This window comes from Balaenoptera borealis, assembly GCF_965194805.1.
Source record: "Balaenoptera borealis genome assembly, chromosome: 1".
In the NCBI taxonomy this organism is placed as follows: domain Eukaryota; kingdom Metazoa; phylum Chordata; class Mammalia; order Artiodactyla; family Balaenopteridae; genus Balaenoptera; species Balaenoptera borealis.
The window spans coordinates 134,842,526-134,854,724 of NC_138860.1; the positions used below are offsets into that span (position 1 = coordinate 134,842,526).

At 38.1% G+C, this 12,199-nt stretch overlaps 1 long non-coding RNA gene across 1 annotated transcript in view; it reads right to left on the bottom strand.

The window, feature by feature from the left end:
• Positions 1-498: 498 nt before the first annotated feature.
• Positions 499-12,199, bottom strand: part of LOC309613441 — a 360,537-nt gene continuing 348,836 nt past the window's right edge. The window contains exon 3 of the long non-coding RNA XR_014235724.1: positions 499-633. This is a non-coding gene — a long non-coding RNA (uncharacterized lncRNA). The remainder of the gene's footprint in view (positions 634-12,199) is intronic.

Below are 12,199 nucleotides of genomic sequence, written 5' to 3' on the forward strand. Positions count from 1 at the left end.
GCGTTAGTTAATTTTTGCTGCATAAATATACTACTACAAACTTAGTGGCTTTAAACAACATAATTTATTATCCCACAATTTGTGAGTCAGCAGTCGAGGCATAGCTTAGCTGGGTCCTCTGCATGGCTGCAATCAAGGTCTTGGCCAAGACTAAACGGTTTCTCCTCTGGAGGCTTGCTGGAGATGGATCTACTTCCAAGCTCACATTTTTGTTGGCAGCATTCAATTTCTTGCAAGATACCAGACTGAGGGCCTTAGTTTCTTATTGACCTTTGGCCAGAAGCTGCCCTCAGTTCATTATCACAGACCTTTCTTCATGGGTCAGCTCACAACAGACAGCTCTTTTCTTTAAAGTTAGCAAAGGATACAGTCTCCTACCAAGGCAGGCATTACAATTTTATGTAATATAATATAGTCGCGGAGCGACTGGGTCCGTGAGCCACAATTACTGAGCCTGTTCGTCTGGAGCCTGTGCTCCGCAACAAGAGGCCACGATAATGAGAGACCCGCACACCGCGATGAAGAGTGGCCCCCACTTGCCACAACTAGAGAAAACCCTCGCACAGAAATGAAGACCCAACACAGCCATAAATAATAAATAAATAAATTAAAAAAAAAAAAAAAATTCAGCCCCTCCCAAGGTCTCCAAAAGTCTCATCCCATTACAGCATCTTTTCAAAGTCCAGAATTTTATCATCTATAATAATTAAGTTCTCTGATGCACTGAACTATAAAACTAAAGAGACAAGTTATCTGTTCCATATACAACCAGCATACAAAGGTAGGACAGGTGTAAGATATCAGCTATAGATATTTCCATTCAAAAACAGGAAAAATGAAAGGTGTAGAAGTATCACTGATCCACTGAAATTCTAAAATCCAGTTGTGCAAATATTGGGAGTTCTTTGATTAGCTTTCAAGATCTAGGAATAATTTCCCCTGACTCTGGGCTCTACCCTCTGTGTTCTTGGTTCTACCCTCTGAGTGATCAAGAATAATATATGTTTGCTGCTGAGTAGTAATATCAGCCTGCTTCCTGACATTAATTTTGGGGACTGACAGCCTTCTTTCATTTTACACAATCACTATACCTTTCAATTCAAGCTGGCAGTGCTTTTGCTGAATAACTTTCTCAAAAACTTGTGGCTCTTCCATGGTTCATTCCATTAGGCAAAAGCAACTTTTTCTGAGATAAATTTTTGTCTATCTTGGGCTCCTGCTAAAATTGCTGAGGGACAACAACTTTAATCTTCCTAGAGGCCCCAAGGTTTGAGAGATTCCACAAAACATACTCTTAATCTCTTTCAATGGTTCCCTGTGTGACTGAACACTACTCTAATCCCCTGATATTTCTGAAGTTGTAACAAAAGGTTGTACAGTCATAGTCTTGGCTTTTCTCTAAACCATACACTTCTCTGATAGTACTCAGAAGACATCTCCTAATTTTCCTGTATTTTGCCATCTGGAGAGGCTAAAATTTTTCAAAATCATCAATTTTCGATTCCTTCTTGTTTAACAGTTCTTCCCTTATATGTCTCTCTCCTTACATTTTACCATAAACAACAAGAAGAAACTAGGCTAAACCTTCAAAACTTTGGTTGGCAATCTCCTTCACAAAATACATTTATCTCTTACATATTCTGCTCTGCACGTAACTGTGGGTGAGAACTTCACTAAGATTTCTGCCCTTCCTAATAGGAATGCCCCTTCATCCAGTTTCCAACAACATGCTACTCACTACCTTTGAGTCCCCACTGACAGCATCCTCCTTAAAGTCTAGATTTCTACTGTCCATCAAGGCAATTTAAGCTTTCTCTATTATTCTCCTTAAAACTCTACTAGGCATCATCCACTGCCTAGTTGCAAGGTTGATCCCACATCTTTAAGTATTTGCTATAACATTTCCAGGTACCAAAACCTATATTCAGTTCCTATTGCTATAGCATAATAGTATCAAAAAGTAGTGGCTTAAAACTACACACATTTATTATCTCATATGTTCTGTGTGTCAGGAATCTGAGGGCATGACTTAGCTGTGTCCTTTGCAAAGCTACGACCAAGGTAGCCACCTAAAACTGGGTTCTCACCTAAAGGTTTAGCTAGGGAAGGGTTTCCTTCCAAGCTCACTTGTTTGTTGGCAGCATTCAGCTCCTTGCACGATGCCAGACTGAGGACCTCAATTTCTTGCTGACTGTCAGCCATAAGCTGCTTCAGTTCTTTTCCATGTGGCTCTCTCATAGTACAGCTCACAATATGGCAGGTTGTCTTTTTTAAAGCCAGTAAAGGAGAGAGCTTTCTTGCAAGACAAGCGTTACAATCTTATGTAATACAATCATGGAACCAACAACTCATCACCCCTGCCATGTTCTATTATCTAGAAATAATTCACTAGGTCCCCCCACATAGAGACATGTATACCAGGATATGGGGATCATTGCAGTAATCTTAGAATCTCTGTGCCACAGATATGTTGTCCTAAACTGGAGCAAACCAAGAAAGATGAAAATATAGACTCCTGGAAATAGGAGATAAGTTAGGGTAATCATGGAAAGAGGGTGAAAGGAAACCTTGGGGTGACAGCTGTGCAACAAATACAGAAAGAAAATGGTCCATATTGGAAGAGGAGAAGAGAGGGCTCCCAGGGAGATATCACCACAATATATATAAAACAATGGATTGCTCAACTATTTTACAGTATTGAGAGGAGTTTAATAGCTGTGTTGGAGAGTTTGCAGATTAAGTAGTGATATATAAATAGAAAACTGAGCAAATAAAAAATAGGACAATTAATAACTCCAGGAAAAATTAAAAGTTAAGGAAAGAAAATGTAATCATAGTACATTTTGTTCATAGCTGCATATCTATGAACAGAATCAGTAGTCAGAATAATATAAATACTACATTTTTATTCATTCTAAATTGTGATATAGTATATTCAGAGGATGGCTAGAAGGAAACTTGCATGGCTGTAGGGCAAGAGGAGTGAGGATGGTGAGCCTCATCCTCCATAAGTTTGAAATGCAAAGATAATGTCAAAAGCTGAAACAATAACTCAAGAAAAACATTATTTTTAAAATATACTATTAAATACCAGAACAGTTAAATACCCTTAAAGAGATTGTCCCTGTGGAATGAAAATCAGGCAAAGGAAAATTGGGGAAAGAAGCTCCTGACTTTCCATTATAAGCCTTCAATTATTAACTGATATTTTAATAATATACAGCATGGAGGTTCCTTAAAAACTAAAAATAGGGTTACCATATGATCCTGCAATCCCACTCCTGGGCATATATCTAGAGAAAACTATAATACAAAAAGATACATGCATCCCAATGTTCATTGCAGCACTATTTACAATAGCCAAGACATGGAAACAACCTAAAGGTCCATCAACAGATGAATGGATAAAGAAGATGTGGTGTATGTATATATACAATGGAATATTACTCAGCTATAAAAAAGAACGAAATAATGTCATTTGCAGCAACATGGATGGGCCTAGAGATTATCATACTAAGTGAAGTAAGCCAGACAGAGAAAGATAAATATGATATGATATCACTTATATGTGGAATCTAAAAAAAATGATACAAATGAACTTACAAAACAGAAGTAGACTAACAGACATTGAAAACAAACCTTACTGTTACCAAAGAGGAAAACCGGGGCGGGGGATGGAGATAAATTAGGAGTTTGGGATTAACATATACACACTACTGCATATAAAATAAACAGCAAGAACCTACTGTATAGCACAGGGAACTATACTCAATATTTTATAATAATCTGTAAGGGAAAAGAATCTGAAAACTGAATCACTGTGCTGTACACCTGAAACTAACATGACATTGTAAATCAACTATACTTCAATTAAAAACTTAAAAAATAAAATAAAATGAATATACATGCATTACTTAGAAAAGAATTAAAAACTTTGATAAACGAGCAAAAAAAAAAAAAATACATCGCGATTTTAATTCAGCTCTGCAGAAAAATGTTGAACAGCCTTTACAGTGTTACTAAATTACCCTTTCCTTTTTCCCAAATCCTATAGCACTTGTTGATGTTACTTACCAGTAATGGATTATAGTGAGAGAAGGCTTGAGTGAGTGTGAAGTCTCCTAGGAGCTTAGCACAACTAGCCAATGGGAAGCAGAGGACTCTAGGACTAGATGCAGCCTTAGCCACTACAGATTATTGGATGCATTAGGGAAAACAGGCTGTGAAGGAACAGCAACTTCACAAACATGGGAGTGGTTGGACCTTCATCAATGGCAGGAGAGAGTTAGAGGAACTTAATTTCCTCAGAAAATATTGAGAAGAGAACTTCCAGACTATTTGTGGAAGGATTCCAGCTAGTCACAGAGTAATCAAGAGCAAAATACAGATCCTGAAGGGAAGGAGTAGACAGAATACACAGAAGGGTCAGAGTTCCCATGCAAAGACATGTAAATTAAGGCAGCCACTGTGAAAACAGAATGGAGGTGTCTCAAAAATCTAAAAGTAGAATTACCATATGACCCAGCAACTCCACCCATGAGTATATATCTGCAAAAAACAAAAACACTAATCTGAAAAGATATATGCACTCAATGTTCATAGCAGCACTACTTACAATTGCCAAGATATGGAAGCAACCTAAGGGTCCATCAACAGATGAATGGATAAAAAAGATGTGAGATATATATATATATATATATGCACACATACATATATATTTATGTATATATACATATGTGTGTGTGTGTGTATGTATCATGGACTACTACTCAGCCATAAAAAAGAAAAAAATAATGTATGATATAACTTACATGTGAAATCTAAAAAATACAACAAACTAGTGAATAAAACAAAAAAGAAGCAGACTCACAGATACAGAGAACAAACTAGTGGTTACCACTGGGGAGAGGGAAGGGAGGAGGGGCAAGATAGGGGTGGGGGAAAAAACAGTTATTATGGGATTATATAAAATCATGTGTGTGAAACTTTTGAAAATTGTAAAGCACTACAGAATTTAAAGAATCCTTCATTCAATTAAAAAAAAAAAAAAAAGACACGAGATTTCAGCAAGTGTTCCAGTTCATGCGGAGTGCTGGGCAAAGAATCCAATTTAAAATTACACTATGACCTGAGCCAGAAGAGAGAGAGTATAAGCAGGATTCTTTAACTCAAGAGGTTATTCACAGGCCTTACCTCCAACCCATCAGATAGTGGGTCAGTTAAAAACAAACCTTTAATCCAAACCCAATCATACTGTGAAATGGATACCATTAATGTTCTCTGTCCCTGCCTCCATTAGCTCAGAAATCTGTGGGACCTGGTAGTCTGTGGGCCTTAGCTTATTGATAGACCTCATTGTTTAATCCAATTCGAGTACTGGAGAAGTCATAGGCATAAAGAAAAAAAATAACAATCACATTTTCATTGTGTTCAATTACAATAAAGTATTTGGTAAAACCAACTGTCAGCAAATATAACATGCGTATAATGTGGGTGAAAATTTTAAACAGCACAACATTGGTTTTCTAGATTTGAATTAAAAGGAAGACTCTGAAAATATGACAAAGGGAAAAATAACAACTTATTTCTATTCAGCTGGGGAGTCTTTACTGAGGTGGTACTCAGTTTGGAAAGAGGTATTTTTCAACAGAAATGTCAAGAACATTTGTAAAGCAATCCCTTCAGGAATAGTAAAAGATATACACTGGAAGGGATAAATCCCAATGGCAATTGCAGTTAAAATTCCAAAGCCCAGAGTGGGCAGACCATGTAAATAGAACTCACAAAAAATGCACTTTAAAAGGTGAGTTTCTACCTTACTGTGTTACCCTGTTTAAAAACTCTGAACATATGTGCTAGAGGAGTTGAAGAGACCACAGATTCACCTTGTGATGATATCTTTTGAGATCCATTTCTCAGAATGTGAATAGCTTTCCCAGCCCATAACCATCACTACTTGTCAGTTTGAGAAATCATGCAAGGCCTTAATCTCTGGCACACCAATTGAGCATGAACCAAGAGAGATTATAATGGCCTCAAATAAAGTCAGATCAAACCTACCCAACCAAGCAACAGTGACAGCAGTTCTAATTAAGGGCCATTTGGAGAGAAGAGTCATGACTGTCCGAGAAGCATGGGAGTGTACAATGACATGTCCATGGGCTACAAGGATCAGCAGACCTCAGAGTGTCAGAGGGCTGCATAGGTTCCTGCTTCTGACCCAAAGCCCCATTGGCAGGATGTGAACCGCAATAACCTGCTGCCTTTAATAATGCTATTTCTCTGCTGCTTTCAACTCACCAGGTACAGTGTCATCACAGAGAGGAAGAGAGAAAAGAAGCTGAAAATATCCCTTCAGAACATCAGCACTGATCGGGACAGATATTTTTAGTAAGCGATTGTCTGTCAAATCTGAGTCACGTGGCATCACACTTTAATGATCTGAGAGTTTGCAAGTCCCTGCAAAGTGACAGCTGCAAATGAGAATTTAGGAGGAGGTTCCACTAGGCAAGCAGAACATTGATCAAATCTATTGGCAGGAGCCCTAATCAAGGCAAAATGTCAGTGGAGATGCTGAGCTTAAAATCCTCCAGGTGATGAAGTACTTTCTGGCCAGGCATTTTCAGTGTTAGCGTTTAAGAGTTAATGCTATATGAGACTGGTTTACATCTTCAAGAGCCTGTCATGCTTTCACTGTTTACTACATTTTAAATATTTTTCCTCCTTATAAATATGTGATGGAATAACATTTCAAAAATAGATAAAATGTGAATTGCCGCACATTATGTTCTCTGTGAAATTTTAAATGAAAATTCTCCATGCGTCGTGCTCATCCATCATTGACAGGTTGCAGTAAGAATCAAGGTGTCCATTCTCTCTAGTTTCTCTCCATGCCACAGGCCACCTTGCCCATTTGACTGGCCATTCACAGCCTTATGACCAAGGGATCATTTGCCTTGCCTCCATGTTACCCATGGATGTACCTGGAGGAGTATCCAAGGAGAACCTGCCTGAGGTTGGTTCTCTTTGTTGAATGGATCCTCCAAGAAGGCTGCATAAAGGAGTGAATAGTTTAGGGTACAAAGCTCCATACTACATCTCAGTTGCTCTCAGAGCCATTAAAATCAAGCTAGAATCATAGCAATTTTGCAGGAAAGCATTGGAGTTCCTCCTTCCTCTTGTCTTGCTCTTCTCTGCAATGACTTGGCTTATGGCTTCAATTTTATTATCTTTGAGTCTTAAATATGGTCAACAACCATGCCAACAGCTTTCAGATTTCTGCCCAGGTTTCCTTCCCTTAATCTCAGATATTTTCTTACCCTGCTGGGTTACGAGCAGTCCTGCCCAGAACTCTGTTACCCTCTTGTAACCCATTGTGCTAACTGCTCTTTAGATTTTCTATTACTGACCCATTACGCTTGAACTCTGCTAAATCTCTTAGTGCTAAAACATAAATTTTTTGCAACTCTTATTGCATGATTTTCTGCTTATACAAAATGCTTGTCTTCTCACAACCATATCAACATGGTATACTTTTCTCACGATGGAACTAAAATTATACAGCATTTTCAACAATGAAATTCTTCATGGATTCTCTATGCAAGTATTTTCATGAATAAGTGGAGACGGCATTCCACCTCATCATTTGCAGAACTCCTGAGAATATCTGAACTGTTATCTAAGCACTCTTAACATACATTTATATTAAGAAGTATGATCAACAGAAATGCAATAGACCACATTTATCGACACAGTATGTAGATTGTATTCAGACATTGAGAATTCCTGATGATCCACAGACTGTAAAACTAATCACCTAACCTGAAAATACTTATGCTTTCTTGGGATGGAAATTTGGGATCTACCTCCTTTAGTTTCCTAGGGCTTTAGTACAAATGCTAAATTCTTTCTTTTGCCAGATTTCTTGGGTAACAGATGTATACTTTTCCCACAGAAAACATATACTGAATTTTGATTCTAGGCAGAAAGTCCTCTCTGATCCCAACACTGTCCCCTGCCTCAGCACTGGTATTTCTTGGCTAAAAGAAGAACATTCCAATGCAATGTTTGGAGGTAGCAATTTTGATATGGATTCATCACAATAGCCACATTACTACCAAGATAGGAGACACACATCCCTGACTATTATTCCAATTCTTTACTCCCATTCTGAGCTCTTAACCAACTTTGAGCTTTACCTCAACCTTTATCTCCTCCTGAGCTTCAACCTCTCCTTAAGCCTTACCCATTCCTCTGGCCCTAATCCTACCCCATTTGTCCCGGTCCCTGTTTCCATGAAGGCATGAACTTATGCTTTAGTCCACAAATCCACCAACAGTCAATCCTCACATACTTTTCCTATTTTGTCTCTACAGCTCCAATTGCAGAATATCATCATTCCAGTAAAAAGAGAAGATCTCAGTTTGTTTTCCTATTAGTTCCTACACTCGTTTTAGGCAGCTCCACAATCTCCATGAAGAATTCTGGCAGTTTTTGAGCCACTGTTTCTCAACACCCACCCCACCTTACCCCCACTCACCCTAGGCCTTTCTCCTCACAGCCTGTCACAATTACACATATTGTATTTCCCTAAAAAGCAGGTATCATCACTGCCCTCACCTTAAGAAACCAAGGTTTTGAAGATCGACTTGAAAACGAAAGTTAAACATGAGGAGTTCTAAGAACCTAATGATTGTATCAATGATTTGATAAGCAGAATAAGTGGAAGATGAAAGAGAAAGCCTTCAAATAGAAAAAGAAATACAGTATAGTTATTGAAGCAATGAGGGAAAATTCCACTGTTCTGATATGTATTTACTTTATCTATAACATCTTATAACCATCACTCATCACTTCAACTGGATATCCTACCATGCCAAACTGATAATAGTTTTCTAAGGATGTGTTTCTTCATAGTTTTGCGTATGTTATTTCCCCAAGTAGAATTCTCTACCTCTGACCTTATCACCTCTTCCCTTTGTTATGCATTTGACCTCTTGATAAACCACCACTACTCCTTTAAATATTCAGCACAAATGTCACCTTTAATTTATTCTTTAAGCCAACCATTCCTTATTCCCTAACACCTGATATCTCCCTCAAATTTAGCACTTATTCTACTGAAATACCCTGTTCTCTTGCCTACTACAGGGTGAGCTTCTTCCAGTCAGACTTTATCTTTGTATCCCAGCTTCTGGTATAGTGTGTATGGAGCATGGGCTCAATAAATTAACAAGCTCTAGCAAATATTTTCAGTAAACATCAGTCTACATGGTTCTTCTTCTACTTTTGAATCATTTTTAAAGTTAAGATTATCAATGGTATACAACTTTAAACATCTGAGAAGGGGAATGGTAGAAGTACTGAGCAAAATATAGATTGAGTTAGGAGGAGGTATGAGGAGGAACTTGAAGGGAAAGCATGCATCCTTTCAGACCTTGCTACAGGGAACTCTCTTTGTCCTGTGGCCTCTCTGATTACCGCTCCCTCCTATCATTTTTACTCCCCCTTTAATTGAAGCACTCTCTCTTCAATCCTTCTAAGTCTGTCCCTGAATCCTCTTGTGCTTCCTTACTTCAGTAATGCTATGTCAAGGAGAAAACTAGGATAGCCAATTAGTTTCTTTGAAGGGAATTAAGAATATTGGTAGACATTCTGGGTCCATATCTTCCTCTTATAGGGTAAGCTTGATATAATCAGGAGTCTTGATGCTTTCGTTTGGTGGATTTATGGGGCAGCTTCTGACTGTTAATTCTGGAGAGACTGAGATCTTTCTAGAAAGATGGCATTCAATAAATTGCTCCAATGGCCAAATAAGGATGGAATAAGCATCAGCATAAGTAAAATAACTTTGAATTAGGAAGAAAAATAAGATAACTCTGCAGCTGGAAGGGGAAAATGCCCAATACAAATTCAAATTTCCCATTTTCTTTTATGGAACAAGAAGCATTATACAAGTCCTCACAGCAAGCCACAGCTGGCACCTCCGGCAAAGCCTGGGAGGCTTTTGTTCTTCACATTTCAAAAAGCAGCCCGTGAAAACCGAGCATCAATCTCAAGCAATTGCAATTGGTAAGAATGAAAAAATGTGAAATTTTATTGTTTATGAAATTGGTTTTCAAATAAGAAGTCTCCCATCTCTGAGAAGAGTCTGCATGTTTGGCAGCAGCACAAGAGGCTTCTGAGAACTGAATGGATGCAGGTGGATGGAGTCCTCTCTAGGTCAAAATGGTTACACTGTCTCCAACGAGGACCTGGCCCCCAGCGGCTCCCATGGTATTTGCAAACTACCAGTGGCAGATTTTAAACACAGTGTGCTATGGATGCCGAATTATTGGACATTCTGCTCATTGTGGAAGGTCACATAGGCTGATTTAAAGGGATGTTCCATGACTGCAAACTTTCATCTTGAAAAATAGGTACATTGTGCTGATTGTTTTTTTACCTCAGGAACAAAACGGAAACTGTGGAGAGAGATGTGGAGAGAAAAGCAGCCCCATGAAGGCTTGTTTTCTTTAAAGCAACAAGAGAAGGATAGATCAAAGTTTCTAAGCAATCTCTAGACCTCAAAATGAACAGAAGAGCATTTAAGTCATTTGACTCATCATCTTTTTGAGTGTCAGTGTGGTTATGCCTGCATACAACTCTAGTCCATTTATAACATTATAAAATAACAAAGTCAAATTCTAAAGCAGAAGGACCTTGAGAAATTTTTTAATCTCAAGCTCCTAACTTTGCATATGAGGAAACTGAGATACCAAGAAGTTGTAACCTTTCCAAGGAAGTGGCAAGAACTGGAACACACATTTTTAAATGCTAATTACCATGTACCATGTTTTCTCCACTATGACATACCCAGTTGCAGGCAATTTACACTATTTTTTTAAACCAAGGAAGGCAGTTAGATACATTACTTTTAGTATGATAATGAATCACAGCTCTGGTCATAATTGAAAGAACTATCACACATAACATACTTTCACCTGTAAAAAAAATCTTACACATAAAAGTTCACCTTTTAGTGAACTGTGAGTGAAACATTTTGACCACTATATTTACCCTTTGTAATTTTTTTCAACTTCTCCATAAACAGATTAGGAAAACAAAACACTGTCTATTGTGCACACTCATCCAAGAAGTATATATATAATGGCCAACACAGTATCAGACATTTTGAATTTTTATCTCCTTGGAACAGAGCCATCAATTATTGCTGGAGATCACTGAGAGTTTGCTATAGCTCATTCTTCATTTCTCATCCCTGGCTTATTTGTCACTATTTCTCAGGAAAGTTAGGCTTGGTTAATATACTGATATTATCTATTGGCTCTCAGCATCCATTTTCAACAAGATGCACTCATTCAAGATTTGGCCGATGGGAAGGAGTTGGAGGCCATTCTCAAGTTCCAAAACATCTCACTGCTCAAGGTAGCTGGACTCTTTGTTTTAGTGTCTAGTCACCATCTGCATGGATGTGAGGTAGTTGTGACTATGGGCGTAGCAGCAAACATCTGGTTTGCAACTTGTTGGATCTTGAAATCAGTAGTCCAGTAGGAGAACTCCTGACTTCTACTTCTTTAAACCCTCATTTTGTAAGCAACTAGTTTCTTACATTAAATCCCTTCCTTCTAGAAAAACATAGAGTTGTTCCTCTTTCTTGCAATAACTCCTAATATAGTCACTATTTGAAAGTGAAAACTTTCAGGTCTCAGATCTTTTCCTTCAAAATCCTAGACTTTTCAGACTCCATCCAGGGTCCAAGCTCCTGGAACAATGTCTCTCTCCCCCTCTTTCCAGTCTCCTGCTTAATTTGTAGAAAGTCTGGGGGCTGGAAGTAGACACAGCAATGAACTTAGAGCCTGGAGTTAAGAGGCATCTTCTAGTTATTTACTACCAACTGATCTCAGGATAAAAAACCAAATCCTTAATATGGCCCATGAGATTGCTTTTTACATCTGTGACTCTATTTCTGTTTTGTAAATAAGTTCATTTGTACCATTTTTTTAGATGACACATATAAGCTATATCATATGATATTTGTCTTTCTCTGTGACTTACTTCACTCAGTATGACAATCTCTAGGTCCATCCATATTGCTGCAAATGGTATTATTTTGTTCTTTTTTATGGCTGAGTAATATTCCATTGTATATATGTACCATGTCTTTATTCATTCCTCTGTTGGTGGACATTTAGGTAGC